The sequence below is a fragment of the Salvelinus sp. IW2-2015 genome, linkage group LG6.2, assembly GCF_002910315.2.
Source record: "Salvelinus sp. IW2-2015 linkage group LG6.2, ASM291031v2, whole genome shotgun sequence".
NCBI classification, from domain to species: Eukaryota; Metazoa; Chordata; class Actinopteri; order Salmoniformes; family Salmonidae; genus Salvelinus; species Salvelinus sp. IW2-2015.
This window is the reverse complement of record NC_036846.1, coordinates 22018087-22040753: the sequence shown is the minus strand read 5'-3', so window position 1 is coordinate 22040753 and position 22667 is coordinate 22018087. Positions and strand designations below refer to the sequence as shown.

The 22667-nt window shown below is 43.4% G+C and overlaps 1 pseudogene; it reads left to right on the top strand.

Annotated features, from left to right (window-relative positions):
• Positions 1 to 635: 635 nt before the first annotated feature.
• Positions 636 to 22324, top strand: LOC111965536 (RUN and FYVE domain-containing protein 1-like; annotated as a pseudogene).
• The last annotated feature ends 343 nt before the right edge of the window (positions 22325 to 22667 follow it).

The window sequence follows — 22667 nt, the reverse complement described above, 5'->3', positions numbered from 1 at the left end:
TTGTGCCTCGCTCTGTATCATTTGAATGAATGTGAATAAAGGACTTATGAAAAGTTAGCGTTAGACCTGTGACTACATTAATAGAAAAATATTGCAAATGATGGCATTCAGGGTCAGTTTAATAATAGGGCACAGTTTAATATGCCTGGTCATGGACTAAAAACCATGGAGATTCAATGGAGATTCCCTATTGAAAGATCCACTTAGTCAAAGACTAGACTTAATCTATAACCTGGAAACCAGCTAAACATGTTTTAAACTGGTTTAAATCTATAATAATATGTTGTCAACCAAAAGCTACTGATCTGAATGCAGTTCTGTAACCTCAGTTTCATCATATACCTTCATACGCAATTTAACACACCTGAAGGACACGGGACAATATCAATAGGGACATCTAGTGGCTTGAAACGGATACACATCTATAACCTCATGAACATTGGCTGTTGTCCCCAATAGTTAGCTTCGCTTAAAACTTTCGTAACATATTATTTTGACTATTTATATAGAAAGAAAACAAGTTAAACGATGTGAAACGAATACAAGAACACTTACTGAATCACTGAAAATCATAACTCGATTACTTTGGACTTCTCGCAGGCATCATAGACGATTGCTCTGGCCTGCAGTCACATGTTCGATTATTAAAAAATAAAAAAAAATGGCCGACGAGGTAAGGGAAACAAACACAGTTGTTGAAGAAAGCGATGTTAAAGAGGAACCCAAAGTTTTGGAAGTTCTTCCAGACAGCCACCCTGTTGGCATTAGCAGCGATGAAGAGGCGCCAATAGACAAACCGGCGACCGAGAGCAATTGGTCAACACCGATCCTGTCGCTGGCACGGAAGGCGACCGAGACGATCAGCAGTGGGGTCACCTACGGTGCAGCTTTGAGAAACGCAACATCGTCGGGATCTGCCGCTAGCTCTCCTACCAGTCCTACTAAACTAAAGTCTACCGAGAATGACACCAACACTAACCAATACCTACCAGGCACGTAATGTTATTGTATTTCACGCCAATTTGGAAGCATAAAAACTTACTAGGGAGTTACGTGCTGAAGTACTTCCCTCTTCTGCGTCTCTGCTGTCAACACAGCACATGACTCCTGCCTAGCGAGGAAATTAGAATGGCAACATAAATCTAGACTAACACTCTATATTTATCCGTGATCATGTTTTAGTGTTTTTTTTTAAATTACTTTTGCACAGAAACTCAGTTTATGATCTCTTCCCACCTATTTTTATCTCCACATTTCAATTTAAGGTCTTTATTGTCATGGGAAACATATGTTTACATTGCCAAAGCAAGTGAAATAGGCAATAAATTAAAGTGAAATAAACAATACAAAATTAACAGTAATACACTCAAAAGTTCCAAAAGAATAAAGACATTTCAAATGTCATTATGTTCATATATAGTGTTGTAATGATGTGCAAATAGTTAAAGTACAAAATATAAAATAAATATGGGTTGTATTTACAATGGTGTTTGTTCTTCACTGGTTGCCCTTTTCTTGTGGTGACAGGTCGCAAATCTTGCTGCTGTAGTGGCACACTGTGGTATTTCACCCAGTAGATATGGGAGTTAATCAAAATTGTATTGGTTTTCAAATTCTTTGTTGGTCTGTGTAATCTGAGGGAAATATGTGTCTCTATGGTCATACATTTGGCTGGAGGTTAGGAAGTGCAGCTGCCTACGGCGGCCTTTCTCAATAGCAAGGCTATGCTCACTGAGTCTATACATAGTCAAAGCTTTCCTTAATGTTGGGTCAGTCACAGTGGTCATGTATTCTGCCACTGTGTACTCTCTGTTTAGGTCCAAATAGCATTCTAGTTAGCGCTTTAAAAAAATATATACATTCTTTCCAATGTGTTAAGTAATTATCTTTTTGTTTTCTCATGATTTGGTTGGGTCTAATTGTGTTGCTGTCCTGGGGGTCTGTTTGTGAACAGAGCCCCAGGACCAGCTTGCTTAGGGGACTCTTCGCCAGGTTCATCTCTCTGTAGGTGATGGCTTTGTTTGGGAATCGCTTCCTTTTAGGTGGTTGTAGAATTTAACAGCTCTTTTCTGGATTTTGATAATTAGCCTAATTCTGCTCTGCATGCATTATTTGGTGTTTTACGTTGTACGCGGAGGATATTTTTGCCAAATTCTGCATGCAGAGTCTCAATTTGGTGTTTGTCCCATTTTGTGAATTCTTTGTTGGTGAGCGGACCCCAGACCTCACAAGCATAAAGGGCAATGGGTTCTATAACTGATTCAAGTACTTTTAGCCAGATCCTAACTGGTATGTTGAATTTTATGTTCCTTTTGATGGCATAGAAGGCCCTACTTGCCTTGTCTCTCAGATCGTTCACAGCTTTGCGGAAGTTACCTGTGGCGCTGATGTTTAGGCCGAGGTATGTATAGTTTTTTGTGTGCTCTAGGGCAACGGTGTCTAGATGGAATTTGTGGTCCTGGCGACTGGACCTTTTGTAGAACACCATTATTTTTGTCTTATTGAGATTTACTGTCAGGGCCCAGGTCTGACATAATCTGTGCAGAAGATCTAGGTGCTGCTGTAGGCCCTCCTTGGTTGGGGACAGAAGCACCAGATCATCAGCAAACAGTAGACATTTGACTTCAGATTCTAGTAGGGTGAGGCCGGGTGCTGCAGACTGTTCTAGTGCCCTCACCAATTCATTGATATAGATGTTGAAGAGGGTGGGGCTTAAGCTGCAACCTTGTCTCACCCCACGGCCCTGCGGGAAGAAATGTATTTTTTGCCAATTTTTACTGCACACTTGTTGTTTGTGTACATGGATTTTATAACATCGTATGTTTTCCCCCAACACCACTTTCCATCAATTTGTATAGCAGACCCTCTTGCCAAATTGAGTCAAGCTTTTTTTAAATCAACAAAGCATGAGAAGAACTTGCCTTTGTTTTGGTTTGTTTGTCAATTAGGGTGTACAGGGCGAATACATGGTCTGTCATATAGCAATTTGGTAAAAAGCCAATTTGACGTTTGCTCAGCACATTGTTTTCATTGAGGAAATGTACGAGTCTGCTGTTAATGATAATACAGAGGATTTTCCCAAGGTTGCTGTTGACACATATCCCACGGTAGTTATTGGGGTCAAATTTGTGGCTTGAGGTGATCACTCCTTGGTTCCAAATATTGGGGAATATGCCAGAGCTGAGGGTGATATTAAAGAGTTTAAGTATAGCCAATTGGAGTTTGTGGTCTCTATATTTAATTTGGGATACCATCAACCCCACAGGCCTTTTTGGGTTGGAAGGTTTGTATTTTGTCCTGTAGTTCATTCAATGTAATTGGCTAATCCAGTGGGTTCTGGTAGCCTTTAATAGTTGATTCTAGGATTTGTATTTGATCATGTATATTTTTTTGCTGTTTGTTCTTTGCCTCTATAACAAACATATTGGAGAAGTGGTTTATCCACACATCTCCGTTTTGGAAAGATAACTCTTCGTGTTGTTGTTTGTTTAGAGTTTTCTAATTTTCTCAGAAGGGGTTAGATTCTATTGATTCTTCAATTACATTGAGCAATTTCTCTCTCTCTTTCTCTCTCGTTCTCTCTCTGTCTGTAGCAGTGAAGGACCATATGGCTGTGGAGCGCTCCAACCTGTTCAGTATGATGAAGCTGAGTATTAAGGGCCTGATCCAGTCTTCTCTAAGTCTGGGCAGAACCATGGACTCTGACTACCCGCCTCTGCAGCAGTTCTTTGTGGTTCTGGAGCAGTGCCTCAAACACGGACTGAAAGGTGAGACTTGCTCTAGAACAGGGGTGACCGGACAACCCTCAGTCTGGAGCGCGACTAGGTGTGTTGCGGACTTGATTAGCTCAGTCAGTTTTGTTACTTCCGTGCTGGAGTGAAAGCCTGCACAACCAATTGGTCTCCAGTAGCAGAGTTGGAGACTGTAGCATTCTTGCGGCACTAGTTTCCACCCATCGAACACTACCTAAACATTCTCCTTTCTTCTATCTCCCTCTCTCTCTCTGTAGTGAAGAAGTCATTCATCAATCAGAATAAGTCTATCTGGGGTCCTCTGGAGCTGGTTCAGAAGCTGTGTCCTGATTCTGCTGATATTACCACCAGTGCCAGAGACCTGCCAGGGCTAAAGACTGGGTTGGGTCGGGCTCGGGCCTGGCTGCATCTGGCCCTGATGCAGAAGAAGTTGTCTGACTACCTGAAAGCCCTGCTGGACCGTAAGGACATTCTGGGGTGAGTACAGCGCAAGGCTCTGTTGCTAGAACTGAATCAGTGTGATAAACATGTAATTCCGGTAAGCATTTTGAGTCCTATTCATGTTTACAGTAGTTATTGTCTCTATCTTAGGAAATCTCTCTGCCTCCTTCCTCCTACAGTGAGTTCTACGATCCAGGAGCGTTGATGATGGAGGAGGAGGGGACAGTGATAGGAGGGATGCTGGTGGGGCTAAACATCATTGATGCTAACCTCTGTATCAAAGGAGAGGACCTGGACTCCCAGGTGGGGGTCATAGACTTCTCCTTGTACCTGAAGGACCCTATGACCACTGAGACCACTAAGGAGTAAGTACAAGGTCTTTCCTCCCTCACACCAACACACTCCTCTCTTTGTTTTTCCTATTTTCCTTTCCTCTCGCTCCTCTTCTCTTTCTCAGTGATACAAAGATAAACCATCAACATAAACCACACTCCTCTCTCTCTCTCTGTTGTTCTCTCCTCTCTGTCAGTGATGCTAAGTTGACGGCCATATTGGACCAGAAGCACTACATCGAGGAGCTGAACAGACACCTGAGCTGCACCGTCACTGACCTGCAGGCCAAGATGGACTCCATAGAGAAGACCAACAGCAAGCTCATTGAGGAGGTCAGGAACTTCTGAATGTGTTGTAGTGATTATGAAGTTACAGAGATCTATTTGGGATGCATCTCAATCCACTGCAGACCATAAGACATCCCTAAAATCGGTCTTCTCACAAAAACGTCACAAACACGTCTGTAGCGTCCAAATTGTTTTGCCTATAAAACTATTACCCCTCTATGGGAAGATGAGACTCTCAGGAACACGATGGTGTTCTCCGTTTTGCCCTACGACCCCCACAAGCGTCTTGGTACTCGTCTGAAGTCGGTACAGCCGATCTGCCAACTTCTGTCTGTAGCGTCTGAACAGTTTGTGCTACACACTAATATGACCCCTCTGTGGAAAGGTGAGTCTCTCACAAACACGTACGTTTTGCTCTAGGATGCCCACAACCCCCACAAGACTAGTCTGAAGTTAGCCAGATACCAGTTTTTAAAAATTAATGAAAGTGTGTGTGTGTGTACAGTATATGGAGATAGTTTAGTGCCTAAAATAAGGGGTTAAATACATGTCCCATGTTTATCCATGTATGACGCTATTATTCGATGTGTTTCTATGGGCTAAAAGCATTGAGGCCAAATTCAATGTTTTTATCCCAAAAACAATTAATGGCACAGGTGTCAAACTCATTCCACAGAGGGCAGAGTGTCTGTGAATTTTCACTCCTCCCTTGTCCTTGATTGATGAATTAAGGTCACTAATTAGTAGGGATGGGTACCGAAACCCGGTATTCAACGGGCCCTGGGGCTAAATTATGAAAGACCGTAGTATCGATAAGCTCCGATGTTATCGGTTCTGCTTTCGGTACTGGAGAAATTAAGAAAATACATTTCCTAATTATTATTGCTACATAAACATTATCTTGCACATTTTTATCTCACCAACCGTTTCTAATTTGCAATAARATKAAGACATTYRTCTMTGATGCATTTTYKCTATTCCCAATCCAGAAGWGAGATCTCTCTSRCGCYMCMRCACACACACACACACACACACACACACACACACACACACACACACACACACACACACACACACACACACACACACACACACACAAGAAAGACCCTGTTCTTAATTAGTGGCGATGGCAGAGAGAACAAAACGTTCAAAAGTGTGGTTACACTTCACCAGAGGCGATGCTGACAATGCTTGTTACCACAAGTGCAACAAGACTTTTTCTTGTAAGGGCGGAAACACGAGCAATCTGTCCAAACATCTATGGAAAGTGCATCATGTAAAGGCAGAGAAATGCACAGTTTGACTGCCTAGCTCGTAGAGCATCTCTCGTTGTCCGATCTACGTTAGGTATGTTGTCTCTCTTGTTGCGATGTGTGTGTTGTCCTATATTGTATTTATTTTTTAATCCCCCGTCCCCAGGATGCCTTTTGTCTTCTGGTAGGCCGTCATTGTAAATAAGAATTTGTTCTTAACTGACTTTCCTAGTAAAATCAAATATATGCTAGCAGCCTAGATACCACACAGAGTTAACTAAATTATGCGAACTTCGCTTCATGATCAAAAGGAACCATTAGCCAGCTGATTGTTTAGCTATGGGTGTGTTCAGAAATTCAATCACTCATTTAAAGATCTTGCAACTTTTTTGTTAAAGTTGCAGCTACAATGAACCAACCCACTCCTCCCTCTAATACCACTGGTCCAAGCCAAAGACAAGCCCAAAGCCCCTTCACGCTGGCAGCTAGTGGGAGGATGACTGAGGAGAGGGTGAATGAGTGACACCTAGCCGTGACCAAGTTCATAGTGAAAGGCCTACACCCCTTTGCAACAGTGGAGTCCAAGGGCTTTAGGTAACACTCTATATAGTGAGTTGTATTCATGTTTAGGATATAGTAGTATAAAAGAGTTGTATGTTAGTCCCATCACTCCACAATACACAACACAATAATTAAATAATGATAATTCAACACAAACTATTTTTTAATGTAGGGAGATGAGCAAGGCCCTCAACCACAAATAGTGATCACTGAGCTGTGATCACTGAGCTGAAGGACGTGCCAAAGCTGGCCATCACATCAGACAGGTGGACCAGCCTCTGTCAGGACCACTATCTCACTGTTACAGTACACTACACAAGCCAGGGCAGTGTAAAACAGAAGGTCCTTCGCGCCAGGGCAGTGTAAAACAGAAGGTCCTCCGCGCCAGGGCAGTGTAAAACAGAAGGTCCCCTGCACCAGGGCAGTGTAAAACAGAAGGTCCCCTGCACCAGGGCAGTGTAAAACAGAAGGTCCCCTGCACCGAGCAAGATTGTAGCTGTGACTGTTGATAATGCTGGCAATATGGATGTTGCCATCAGGAGGCTACACATCTTAAAAATAGGATGCTTAGCACACACATTGAATCTGGCAGCACAGAAAATCTACTAAATGACTTCCATTGATAAATGTCCAGCCGAATCAGAGCTGGTCGTGTGGTTGAAGAGATCCTCGATGTCCAGCCGAATCAGAGCTGGTCGTGTGGTTGAAGAGATCCTCGATGTCCAAAACAGTCTTGAAGGAAAAGCAGCAGCTCCTTGGTAAGAAGCCAGTTCAATCTATTAAAGTATTATTTTTAAATTCCCACATTTAACAATTTAATTCAATATTAAAGTTTGAGGGAATTAAATGTTGTTTTTTGTTGTTTCAGGCATTCCGCAACATCACTCATCCTTGATGTCAAGAGCCAGATGAAACTCGTTCTATCTAATGATAGAGAGATTCATGGAGCAGTATCCAGCGACCCCAAGCAGCAGCCTTGGACCCACGACTGTGAAAAGCAATGCCCAAGGACAACCTGGACCGTCTGAAGGACGAGGACTTCCATAAGGCTGAGGAGTTTGTCCAGCTCATGAGAATCCTCTATACATCCACACTGTGTGTGTCATGTGAAAAGAATGCCACCTGTGGACAGATCAAACCCATCCTCCACAAACTGGAAGAGCACTTCACTGTGAACATGAAGATACGTTTGTGGCAACCATCAAAGAGAAGGTGTGGGAGAACCTCTCTGAGTGCTATCAGGTTGAGGACATTCAAGCTTTCCTGCATCGGGGAGGCAGGTAGCCTAGTGGTTAGAGCGTTGGACTAGTAAATGAAAGGTTGTAAGATCGAATCCCCGAGCTGACGAGGTAAAAATCTGTCGTTCTGCCCCTGAACAAAGCAGTTAACCCACTATTCCTAGGCCGTCATTGAAAATAAGAATTTGTTCTTAACTGACTTGCCCAGTTAAATAAAGGTAAAATACATTTTAAAAAATGAGGCCACAGCAATGGACCCCAGATTCAAAGGGAGGCCGGTGAGTGACGCCACCTGGGACAGGCTGAGGAAGGCAACTGTTGAGGCCAATGTGACAGGAGCAACACCGGGGCTGTCAGAGGAGCCGGAGCAGACAGACACAGAGCACCAGCAACAGGAGGAGGAGTCAGAAGGAGAGGAAATGGAGGAGACAGACACAGAGCACCAGCAACAAGAGGAGGAGTCAGAAGGAGAGGAAATGGAGGAGACAGACACAGAGCACCAGCAACAAGAGGAGGAGTCTGAAGGAGAGGAAATGGAGGAGACAGTCCCACCATTGTACAAAACAAGGAGTGCCTTGGAGGAGCTTTTTCTCAGAAGTGGACAGGGAGTTGAGGTTGACGATCCAACAGGACACCTCGTCCCTCAGCCAGTGTGTTGACCTGGAGATCGAGCTCTACAAAGGCCTGCCTCCCATCCCCATGGCTGAAGATCCTGTGATGTGGTGGTGGGTGAAGAGAGATACTCTGCCCCTGCTCACAAACATTGCAACAAGCTACCTCTGTGCTCAAGCCTCCTCCACCCCTAGCGAGAGGGTATTTTCGACTGCAGGGAACACAATAAGCCAGGAGTGGTCCCGACTTCTGCCAGAGAAGGCAAATATGTTGATCTTTCTCCAGAAGAACGGCTAAGAACCGTTACGCTTCGAACACACCGGCTGCGTCATTGCATCACTGCTGCATAACATTTTGCGCAGCTAGGCAACTATACTGATGCAGGTACCTTTTGCAAATGGTCGCATGCGGTTGGACACATGGAAGAGAGAATAATTTTCGCAGTATCCTCAAAACCGTGTCTTTTTGACACAACTGCTGACAGCTACAGGGACATAAACACAAAAAAATGCTGCTTGGAGACAAGTGTTCACGATAGTAGGATTGCCAGGTCAGTTTAGTAGTGAGCTTGTGCTAGATGTGGCTAGTTAGCGTTAGCTAGCTAGCTAACCTAGCTTGCTAACCTAGCCAATGCAGGTGGTCGTTGGTCTCATTGTTGAAAGAGCCTACTCTGCCTATCTTTACTATTATTATTGCATTTCGCTCCAAAACTGCATTGGAGGGAAATTATATTATAGGCTCTCACAATTAATTTGAGGATGTCATCGAATAAAATAATATACTTGGCAAATAAAATTTATAAAAAATGTAAAGAAATTATGCAATCAAACTGTTTTATTGTAATCACACATTTCTTTACGAATGTGTGTGCAAAAAAAATCTACATTCATATTTTGCTACTTTCTGTCAAATCCACTCATACAATTTGATGCATACGTTCGATTTTATCGAACGTATGCCACCACACAGAACGCACTGCAACTGCCTCTGCAACGCAATGCTGCAAGGCAAATGCAGCGTTCCATTGGAAATGAATGTACTTCTTGTGTATCGAAACGCAATGACGCAGTCGGGTGTGTTCGAAGCGTTAGTCCTTTTGCAGCCTACCTGCAGGCCCCACCCCGTGTTGTTCTATAACACTGTCTTTTCTTTTGCAGGAAAATATTATTTATTTCATTTGTTTTACATTTCCATCAAACACAACATTTGTCTATAATAGTAATTTGTTCAAAACATTGCTGTTTCTTTTGCGTAAATAATTATTTATTTTACATTTCAAAAATAAAGCAATGTTGATTCTGTTTTAATTTGTTTTGGGGTTTTTTCCATAAAAAATAACAAAAAGAACTGATAAGAATACCGTTAAAGTACTGGATCGATAAGCAGTATCGTTAAGAGTAGTAATACAGTTAAATTCTTAACGATACCCATCCCCACTAATTAGTAAGGAACTCCCCACACCTGGTTGTCTCAGGCTTAATTTGAAAAAAACAAAACTGCAGTCACAAGGCCCTCCATGGAATGAGTTTGACACCCTGCCTTAAAACCCCTACCCTAAAATTCTAAATCAAATGGCTAAATATATGATCATTGGTATGACCATCTTAAAACAATTCCATATTTAGCTTTAGAACCCCCCCCCCCCCCCCGACTTAGAGTGTGTTATAATAACCATAGTTCTCATGGGTGTCTTATAACCCTGTGTAGAGCTAATGTATGTGCTTATAACTAGCGATGTAACGATTCACTGATGCACATCGGTCCCCAGTTCAAATGTTTAAGATATGAGTACATCAGTCCGTGGGACACCAAACTGATCCAAATGTAACATGCATCAGTCAGAAAATCTATTCAAACGTTACGAATCGCCAGTTCACTAAAATGTTTTGCTCAAATTACTTTCTACCTTAAGAAAATTCCGTTACGGATTTTTCTGAAATTTCGTTACGATCTGGTAATGTAATTTCGAGTTTTAATCACCCAATAATTCATTAAAACAAAGGATATCAGTAAAAACATTAACTAATTGATAGATCTACCTTCACTTGTTACTTCTCTGAACTGTCATTATATTCCCTTATGAGGGAGAGAAATGAGAAAATATCAGGATATGTGAGTTTTTGGTAATGGAATTTCAAGGCACAAGGCAATATTTCTCAAACTTACAGAAGGCAGAAAAATGATCTTTAACTAAATAGAAGTGTTGATATTAGTTGTCAGGGGTCTTGACTTCTACATTACTGTGTGTTGATGTATGTATGATACTTTAAGTCTGTTTCTGCTAGATGTTTTCTAAGACCCTTTCCATCTGTTTGACAACAAATCAAAACCTTTGCTTAATTAATCCACATTTTTAGGATGGAACATAAAAAAAATACAAAAAACATATATATACAGTGGGGAGAACAAGTATTTGAAACACTGCCGATTTTGCAGGTTTTCCTACTTACAAAGCATGTAGAGGACTGTCATTTTTATCATAGGTACACCTCAACTGTGAGAGACGGAATCTAAAACAAAAATTGAGAAAATCGCATTGTATGATTTTTTAGTAATTAATTTGCATTTCTTTGAGACTGTGTTCCCAGCTCTCTTCAGGTCATTGACCAGATCCTGCCGTGTAATTGGAGTATTTACAGAAATGCTCATAATAAACATTGATGAATGATACAAGTGTTTTACATGGAACTTTAGATAAACTTCTCCTTAACAGCTTCTACCCCCCCAGCCATAAGGCTGCTGAACACAATGAATCAAATGGCTACCTGAACTATTTACAATGACAGCTTCTAACCCCCCCCCCCCGACCAGTCAATATCTGCTGTGACCACAATTTGCCTCATGGAGCGCGACACATCTCCTTCACATAGAGTTGATCAGGCTGATTGTGGCCTTTGGAAAGTTATCACACTTCTCTTCAATGGCTGTGCGAAGTTGCTGGATATTGGCCGGAACTGGAACACGCTGTCGTACACATCAATCCAGAGCATACCAAAGAGGGTGACATGTCTAGTGAGTATGCAGGCCATGGAAGAACTGGGAAATGTTTAGCTTCCAGGAAGTGTGTCCAGATTATTGCGACATGGGGCCGTGCATTATCATGCTGAAACATGAGGTGATGGTGGGGGATGAATGGCACGACGATGGGCCTCAGGATCTTGTCACGGTACCTCTGTGCATTCAAATTGCCATTGATAAAATGCAATTAATTGTGTTTGTTGTCCGTAGTTTATGCCTGCCCATACCATAACCCCACCGCCACCATGGGGCACTCTGTTCACAACATTGACATCAGCAAACTGCTTGCCCACACAACGCCATACACGCTGTCTGCCATCTGCCCGGAACAGTTGAAACTGCGATTCATCCGTGAAAAGCACACTTCTCTTCTCCAGTGTGCCAGTGGCCATGGAAGGTGAGCATTTGCACACTGAAGCTGGTTACGACGCCGAACTGCAGTCAGGTCAAGACCCTGGTGAGGACGACGAGCACGCAGATGAGCTTCCTTGAGACGGTTTCTGACAGTTTGTGTAGAAATTCTTCTGTTGTACAAACCCACAGTTTCATCAGCTGAGCCGGGTGGCTGGACTCGATCACGCAGGTGAAGCCAGATGTGGAGTTCATGGGCTGGCGTGGTTATACGTGGTCTGCAGTTGTGAGGCCGGTTGGATGTACTGTCAAATTCTCTAAAATGACATTGGAGGCCACTTATGGTAGAGAAATTAACGTTGAATTCTCTGCCAACAGCTCTGGTGGACATTCCTGCAGTCAACATGCCAATTCCACTCTCCCTCAAAACTTGAGACGTCTGTGGCATTGTGTTGTGTGACAAAACTGCACATTCTAGAGTGGCCTTTTATTATCCCCAGCATAAGGTGCACCTATGTAATGATCATACTGTTTAATCAGCTTTTTGATATGTAACACCTGTCCGGTGGATGGATTATCTTGGCAAAGGAGAAATGATCACTAACAGGGATGTAAACACATTTGTGCACAAAATTTGAGAAATAATCTTTGTGCATATGGAATATTTCTGGGGTGTTTTATTTCAACTCAAGAAACATGGAACCAACACTTTACATGTTGCATCTGTTTTTGGTCAGTATCCATCACTTACTTACTTACACCCACACAACTCAGCTCAGGCAGATCCAGCTCAGAGGCCTAGCTCATGAGCTCCTTCAGCAGCAGATTACAATTTTTATGGAAAATGTATGTGTTTTGGCAACAAATGTTAGTGCATCGGATCGCATTGATTCGTTGCTCTAATCAAATCGAATCGCACCGACTCATTTCCAACTAAAACGTATCTGAGCCCATGTATCTAGATACATGGAAAGATTCACATACCTAGTTAAAACCCTACATAGTCCTTATGAATATGTTATAACCCTATGTAGTTATGGATGTGTTAATAACCCTTTGTTTTTATGGATGTTATAACCCTATTGTCTTGGGCTGTCTAATTTTTTAAATTATTATTATCAAGTTAATTGCTAAACTTTACAAGAATATTGATGTCATTTTGTGTAAAGTAAGTTAGCAAAATTAGGTAAATTGTGAAAAGCACACTTTAACCTCAATGTCAACTTGTTTTTACATGGCATTGTAGATTTTAGCTGTATAGATGATCTATTTAGATGTTTTCAGTGTATTTTAACACATTCAGACAATGCGATTACTCTCAAGGGGGAAAAACTAACCCTACATAGTGCTTATGGATGTGTTATAACCCTACATAGTGTTTATGGATGTGTTATAACCCTACATAGTGCTTATGGATGGCAGGCATTGGTGCCTTCTTGCCTCGGGCTCAAAACAAGAGAGAAAATCATACCTGCTTGCTCTAATTGTGTAATACCTCGTCTGTTCTCACTTTTGTTTTGTCAACTTTTCGGCACGTTCTCTGTGAAGTAGGCTACATCCAAGGTGGCTTAGCAGTTCAGACGTCTTTTTCCGTATTGTCGTGTCGTGTCCTGTATATATATATATTTACACCTTTTCTTCGCATATCTTTTATTTATTTTATTATCCAAGAACTCAACTACAAACGCTTTCCTGCAAAAGCTTTCCTGCAACCCGCTTCACCAATTACAAAAAGTATTATTTACCTCAATCTGAAAATCCATCGTGGAAGCTAGCCAGGGGCTAATTCAGAAGCTAGCCTGAAAGCTAACCAGAAGCTACTCCGATTACGCCTACCGCAGAAGCTAATCATGTAGCGTGCCCCGAAATTAGCCGGTTTGCTGGCTAGCGGTTTGTGTTTCAGCGCACCAGTCCTTTTGTGGTCTCCCAGTCTATTCCTTGTAAGCTTTCGATATATCTACCGGCACTTTTGTGCAACCGCGACTCGGACCGGAGCATTCCGGGACTTGTTTCTCCTCAGATTTCCCCGAATTCCCAGCCGCAGGCTCTGGTCCTGCCCATTGATTTCGCAGCCTAGTGCCTTTGTCAAACCGTGGTGAACCTTTTTGGCTGATAGCGTTGCGACCCCGACCGCAAACTCCAAAATTTGTCATGACTGGCAGCCCTAAGCCAGTCTATGAGGAGTCGCAGTCACCATCCGGATCCCGTTCTTTTGTTGCTTGCTGCAGATTACGGAGCACCCCTCCCGGGAGCTTCACGATCTCCATTCGTCCGCGACTGACTGCCATCGTTATACTGCCGATTTATCCAACGCATTATCCCTCCCGACGTTCACCTGAAACGCTTCATCTGATGGCCCAGCTATATCCGTTACGCTGTCTTATCGGCTGCTATCTGAACAAACCCCACTACACGGAACCCCACTAACCTACCCGACGGAAACGCACGAGGTATCTACAAACAGACCTCCATCCTTCATGCTACCGATAGCCATATACCCGGCCAGCTGTCTGGATCGCCACGACCCCAACAACCTCTACTCACTGGACCCTATTGGATCACTCGATTAAGCATGCCTCTCCTAATGTAAATATGCCTTGTCCGATTGCTGTTCTGGTTAGTGTTTATTGGCTTATTTCACTGTAGAGATTCTAGCCCTGCTCTCTATACCATATCCAACCTCTCAGTTCCACCACCCACATATGCGATGACATCACCTGGTTTCAATGGTGTTTCTAGAGACAATATCTCTCTCATCATCACTCAATACCTAGTTTACCTCCCACTGTATTCACATCCTACCAACCTTTTTCTCTACATTATTCCCTTTAAACTATTTTATCGCCCCCAGAAACTTCCCTTTTACTCTCTGCTCTAGTAGCTCAGGCGAACCATATCTCTCATAGCTCTAGTCCCCCTATTATCCCTCCTCTGTCCTCTTTGTGATGTAAGGTGAATTCCAAGGCCTGCAGTTACCTGGCTCCACTCCTATTCCCCAGGCGCTCTCTTTTTGATGACTTCTGTAACCGTAATAGCCTTGGCTCATGCATGTTAACATTAGAAGCCTCCCCCCTAAGTTTGCTTTGTTCACTGCTTTAGCACACTCTACCAACCCGGATGTTTTAGCCGTGTCTGAATCCTGGCTTAGAAAGACCACCAAAAATTCAGACATTTTCATCCCCAATTACAAGATTTTCAGACAAGAATAGAACGTCCAAAAGGCGGTGTTGCAATCTACTGCAAAACTGCCTGCAGAGTTCTGTTATAGCTATCCAGGTCTGTTCCCAAACAATTTAACTTCTACTTTTAAAAATCCACCTCTCTAAAAACAAGTCTCTCACCTTGCCGCCTCTATAGACCCACCCTCTGCCCCCAGCTGTGCTCTGGACACTATATGTGAAACTGATTGCCCCCCATTTATCTTCAGAGCTCGTGCTTCTAGGCGACCCTAAATCTGAACAGCTCAACACCCCAGCCACCCTACAATCTAAGCTTGATTGCCCTCAATCTCACACAAATTATCAATGAACTACCATACCCTCCCAATTCCGTAAACTCGGTACCCTCATATCACTGCTGCCTCCCTAATATACCCTCTGCTGTTTTCAACCAAGACTTCAGCGATACTCACTCTCCTATTGCCTGCTCCGTAATGGGTCAGCCGGTCAAACGACCTCCAACTCATCACTGTCAAACACGTCCCTGAAAACACTGTCAGCGAGCAGGCCTTTCTAATCGACCTGGCCGGGTATCTGGAAGGATACTGATCTCATCCCGTCAGTAGAGGATGCCTGGTCATTTTTTTTAAAATGCCTTCCTCACCATCTTGAATAAGCATGCCCCATTCAAGAAATTTAGAACCAGAACAATATAGCCCTTGGTTCTCTCCTGACCTGACTGCCCTTAACCAACAGAAAAACATCCTATGGCGTTCTGCATTAGCATCGAACAGCCCCCGTGATATGCAACTTTTCAGGGAAGCCAGAAACCAAATTACACAAGGCAGTTAGAACAGCCAAGGCTAGCTTTTTCAAGCAGAAATTTGCTTCCTGCAACACAAATTCAAAAAAGTTCTGGGACACCGTAAAGTCCATGGAGAATAAGAACACTCCTCCAGTTTCCAACCGCTCTGAAGATAGGAAACACTGTCACCACCGACAAATCCACTATAATTGAGAATTTCAATAAGCATTTTTCTACGGCTGGCCATGCTTTCCACCTGGCTACCCCTACCCCGGACAACAGCACTGCCCTCCCCTCTGCTACTCGCCCAAGCTTCCCCATTTCTCTTTCTCCCAAATACAGTCAGCTGATGTTCTAAATGACTGCAAAATCTGGACCCTTACAAATCAGCGGGCTAGATAATCTGGACCCTTTCTTTCTAAAACTATCTGCTGAAATTGTTGCCACCCCTATTACTAGCTCTTTCAACCTCTCTTTCGTGTCGTCTGAGATCCCCAAAGATTGGAAAGCAGCTGCGGTTATCCCGCTCTTCAAAGGGGGGACACCCTTGACCCTAACTGCTACAGACCTATATCTATCCTACCCTGCCTCTAAGGTCTTCGAAAGCCAAGTCAACAAAACATATTACCGACCATTTCGAATCACACCACACCCTCTTCCGCTAGCAATCTGGTTTCAGAGCTGGTCATGGGTGCACCTCAGCCACGCTCAAGGTCATACGATATCGTAACCGCCATCGATAGGAAACAATACTGTGCAGCCGTATTCATTGACCTGGCCAAGGCTTTTTGACTCTGTCAATCACCACATCCTCATTGGCAGACTCGACAGCCTTGGTTTCTCTAATGATTGCCTCGCCTGGTTCACCAACTATTCTTCTTGATCGAGTTTCAGTGTGTCAAATCGAGGGTCTGTTGTCCGGGCCTCTGGCAGTCTCTATGGGGGTGCCACAGGTTCAATTCTTGGACCGACTCTCTTCTCTGTTTACATCTCATGATGTCGCTCTTGCTGCTGGTGATTCTCTGATCCACCTCTACGCAGACGACACTATTCTGTATACTTCTGGCCCTTCTTTTGACACTGTGTTAACAACCCTCCAGGCGAGCTTCAATGCCATACAATCTCCTTCCGTGCCTCCAACTGTCTCTTAAATACAAGTAAAACCAAATGCATGCTCTTCAACCGATCGCTGCCTGTGCCTGCCCGCCTGTCCAACATCACTACTTTGGACGGCTCTGACTTAGAATATGTGGACAACTACAAATACCTAGGTGTCTGGTTAGACTGTAAACTCTCCTTCCAGACCCACATCAAACATCTCCAATCCAAAGTCAAAACTAGAATTGGCTTCCTATTCCGCAACAAAGCATCCTTTACTCATGCTGCCAAACATACCCTTGAAAACTGACCATCCTACCAATCCTCGACTTCGGTGATGTCATTTACAAAATAGCCTCCAAAACCCTACTCAAAAATTGGATGCAGTTCATCACAGTGCCATCCGTTTTGTCACCAAAGCCCCTATATACTACCCACCACTGCGACCTGTACACTCTCGTTGGCTGGCCCTCGCTTCATACTCGTCGCCAAACCCACTGGTTCCAGGTCATCTACAAGACCCTGCAGGTAAAGCCCCCCTTATCTCAGCTCGCTGGTCACCATAGCAGCACCTACCTGTAGCACGCGCTCCAGCAGGTATATCTCTCTAGTCACCCCCAAAACCAATTCTTTTGGACGCCTCTCCTTCCAGTTCTCTGCTGCCAATGACTGAACGAACTACAAAAAATCTCTGAAACTGGAAACACCTATCTCCCTCACTAGCTTTAAGCACCAGCTGTCAGAGCAGCTCATAGATTACTGCACCTGTACATAACCCATCTACAATTAGTCCCAAACAACTACCTCTTTACCTACTGTATTTATTTATTAATTTATTTTGCTCCTTTGCACCCCATTATTTCTGTGCTCTACTTTGCACTTTCTTCCACTGCAAACCAACCATTCCAGTGTTTTTTAGTTTTATTTTACTTGCTGTGTTGTACTCACTTCGCCTCCATGGCCTTTTTATATTTTTATTTTATTATACATATATTTGTTTGCCTTCACCTCCCTTATCTCACCTCACTTGCTCACATTGTATATAGACTTATTTTTTTTCACTGTATTATTGACTATATGTTTGTTTTACTCCATGTGTAACTATGTGTTGTTGTATGTGTCGAACTGCTTTGCTTTATCTTGGCCAGGTCGCAATTGTAAATGAGAACGTGTTCCAATTTGCCTACCTGGTTAAATAAAGTTAAATAAAAAAAATAAAAAAATGGAGTGTTATAACCCTACAATAGTGCTTATGGATGTGTTATAACCCACATAGTGCTTATGGATGTGGTTATAACCCTACATAGTGCTATGTTTTAACCCTATATATGCTTATGGATGTGTTATAACCCTACAGCTGACGGCAGCGACAGACAGGATTAACTCTTTACGGGAGGAACAGGAAACCCTGAGGCATGAGAATGAGACCATCGTCCAGAGCAGCCAGAAGAAAGAGGAGGTCAGATACTCTCACTCCCTATGCATCTGCAAACCGTTTTCAGTCTGTCCGACTGTCATCTAAGTCAGACAATATGAAGAGATGGATTTCACGTCCGTGTGTATCCTAGGCGACCTGGAGGACAGTGCAGTAGAGCTGAGACATACAGACAGACACGGCAGGCCTGGATGAGATGTACAGTGTTGTGTGAAACAGTACCAGGAGGAGAAGCGCATCAGACAGTGTGTGTGTGTTGAGAAACAGCGAGAGTGAACAACTATCTCTACATTTCTTTGAGATTCCTAGCTAACGAACATGTGTTATACTGCCTCTACAATAGGTGTGTGTGTCCCTGAACCTTTTATTCCTGAGTGTAGGAGTTGGAGAGGGAGCTGAAGCTGCAGGTAGGACTAAAGCAGGAGATGGAGATGGCCATGAGGCTGCTGGAGAAAGACACACATGAGAAACAGGACACACTGCAAGCTCTCCGACAACAACTAGACCAGGTCAAAACCCTCAACCTGCAGATGTTCCATAAGACACAGGTAACACACACGGACAGAAATACACAGACACACACAAGCTCAAGCAAAAATGAAACACACACATACTCAGCAACACCTCTTGACAGAGAGTGTGTGTGTGTGTGTGTGTGTGTGTGGTGTGTGTGTGTGTGTGTGTGTGTTGTGTTGTGTGTGTTGTGTGTGTGTGTGTGTGTGTGTGTGTGTGTGTAGACTGTGAGCGCGAGGGGCCAGATGGAAGGAGGAGGAGGGACAACTGGAGGAGAAGATGAACCAAATGGAGACCACCATTAAGGGTTGGAGCAGAGGTTTGTGTGGAGGTGTTAACCAGAAGTCCCTACAAGAATAGTAAACAAACTAAATTTGACCAACTGGGGACATTTTGTTAGTCCCCACAATGTCAAATGATATTTCTAGGGGTTTTAGTGTAAAGGTTAGAATTAGGTTTGGATAATGAACTAGGGTTAGTTTTAGGGTGAAAGTTAGGGTAAGGATTAGAGAAAATAGGATTTTGAATGGACTGAATTGTGCCCCCACAAGGTTAGTTGTTACAAGACTGTGGTGTGTGTGTGTGTGTGTGGTGGGTGCAGAATGGTTTCCGTGTTTTAACATGATTGAAAACTAATGTTAGCCCATGTATTTTCAGACTGCAGAACTCTGCGCGCTGTATTAGACAGAGTGACCAGACACAGAGAACATGAGAACCGAACTGGAGGGCAAAGTAGACTCCCTGCAGAAACAAACTGTCTGACCTGGACACTAAGGTACGTATGACACACACAGACACACGACACACACACACACACCAGACACGTTGTGACCCACTCCCCCTGTCTCTCTAGGCTGGTCTGAGATTGATTCTGCCGCTAGTAGAAGGAGCAGAGACAGGCCATTCAGAGAGCTCTACAGAGAGAACAGGACAACAGCACTGAGCTACGCACCCAACTACAGCAGATACAGGGGCTACACACGGTCAGTGTCTCTCTCACACACTCAGAGAGAGAAAAGAGAAGTCTACCTCCCGTTTTTCTTCTGAGCTTGTTTATGTGTGTCTCTAGGAGTTGCAGGATGTTCGTCAGGAGAAGCAGCAGCTCCAGCAGACCTGTCAGGATCAGGAGACGGCCTTACAGGACATGGGCCTACACCTCAGCCAGTGAGTACCGTACTAGACGGCCTTACAGGAGATGGGCCTACACCTCAGCCTGTGAGTACTATACTAGACAGCCTTACAGGAGGGGCCTACACCTCAGCCTGTGAGTACTGTACTAGGCGGCGTTACAGGAGATGGGCCTACACCTCAGCCAGTGAGTACCGTACTAGGCGGCCTTACAGGAAATGGGCCTACACCTCAGCCAGTGAGTACTGAACTAGGCCCACTCCTAATCCTCTTAACATCCCTCTTCATTTACTTCCTGTGTTCCATCTGTTTTATCTTTGTGTGACTCTCTCATAGGTCTAAACTGAAGATGGAGGATTTCAAAGAGGTCAACAAAGCCCTGAAGGTAAGGTGTTCCTACATTAACACTTCCCCTAGCCCACCGTTATACCAAGTCTCTATGGAGTTTACTAGTGAAGAACAGATGAGACATAGAAACACCGCTGCTCATAGGATCCTTCAGGTACAAGGAGAAGTCTATGACTCCCACCTACACGACAGACACACGCTCACTCATTTCTGTAATCATTTGTGATTGAGCATTGTTGTCTGTCCGTGTCCATCAGGGCCAAGCCTGGCTGAAAGACGATGAGGCTACACAGTGTAAACACTGTCAGAAGGAGTTCTCTATCGCTCGCAGAAAGGTAAAGCTCTGTCCATCCATCAGTTGTGAACTATGGTCTGTGGCAGATGTAAAGGATTTATACTGAACAAAAATATAAACGCAACATGACAACAATTTTACGGAGTTACAGTTCATATAAGGAAATCAGTCAATCTATGGATTTCACATGACTGGGCAGGGGTGTAGCCTGGAGGGAATAGGCCCACCCACTTGGCAGCCAGGCCCAGCCATTCAGAATTAGTTTTTCCCCACAAAAGGACTTTATTTCAGACAGAAATCCTCAGTTTCATCAGCTGTCCAGGTGGCTGGTCTCAGACGAACCCGCTGGTGAAGAAGCCGGATGTGGAGGTCCTGGGCTGGCATGGTTACACGTGGTCTGCGGTTGTGAGGCCGGTTGGACGTACTGCCAAATTCTCTAAAATGACATTGGTGGCTGCTTAAGGTAGAGAAATGAACATTGAATTTTCTGCCAACAGCTCTGGTGGACATTCCTGCAGTCAAGCATGCCAATTGCACGTGCCCTTAAAACTTTAGACATCTGTGGCATTGTGTTGTGTGACAACTGCACATTTTTGTGGCCTTTTGTTGTCCCCAGTACAAGGTGCACCTGTGTAATGATCATGCTGTTTAATCTTTGCCACTCCTGTCAGGTGGATAGATTATCTTTGCAAAAGAGAAATGCTCACTAACAGGGATGTAAACACATTTGTGCACAAAATTTAAGCGAAAGCTTTTTGTGCGTTTGGAACATTTCTGGGATGTTGTATTTCAGCTCATGAAACCAACACTTTACATGTTGCGTTTTTTAATATTTTTGTTCAGTATATAAATGCATTTATTTGAAACTCTCATTTGCCACAAGTGTTACAAATAGTTCTACTTGGACATGTGTTTTCTCTCCCTCTGCAGCACCACTGTAGGAACTGTGGAGACATCTACTGTAACAGTTGTTCTAATAACGAGTTGGCCCTGCCCTCCTACCCTCGACCTGTACGGGTCTGTGACATCTGCCACTCCCTACTGCTGCAGAGGAGCACCTCTTCCACCTCCTCTTGACACACAAGCAGATCCTCATACACACACTCCTCTTGACACACACTCCTTCTCACGCAAGCAAACAGACACTCACACACACTCAATCTTTCTTCTCTCAAGTCATTGCAGTGATCTAGGCTACTGTGCTCAAAGCCCGCAGTACTCTTGGTCATTGAGAACACATTTTAATCCAATTTGAGCAGGAACAGATTTGGTGTGATCTATAAAGTTCTGTTTTGCCACTTACCTGAAATTCAGGATCTTTGGGCACGGTTGACTTTTGAACTGTAGAGGTTTCTACCCTCTTCTTGTGCTAATACTGCCTTCTCTCTTTTAAACTCATCTGGGGGGATTTCACTCAATAATATCACTAAATAGTGAGTCAGCGGGGCTAATTGTTCATTGTTACGAACTAACTCCATTCCCGTATATACCCTCTAAGATGCCAAATGTAAAATGATAGTTGAAGGGAGCCACAGTGTATTGGAACATCATTGTTTGTTGTAATATATGAATGACCGACTATGCAACAATATCTCAATTGTGGGAAAATGTTAGACGAACTGACCTTCAATAATAGCATTTAAATAGTTCAAGAAAAGCAACGTTGATTGACTTTATTATAGTAATTTAGAGCAGGAGTTTTTCATTTAGCTTTGAAAAGGTCTTAGAGCTGATTTATATAGATAGAATCATGTGAAAGTTTCACTTCGTGAGGCAAAGGAACGGAGGACTACAGAATGTTCTTAACACATCATGTCTATTTTAGAATGTATATAATGAGTTTTGTGCATACTAACAGCCATTTTCTGACCAGTCATTGGGGCGTGTTTTGAGCAATGTTTTCTATCAAGATATTTAATAAAAACTTATCTGAATGAGTTTCTTCTTGACTGTATGGGAAACTACTCACCTCAAAGACATGTATACATCTTAAAATTGTATTCACTCTTGTGCACCTTACAAGAAATACAAAGAATTCTGC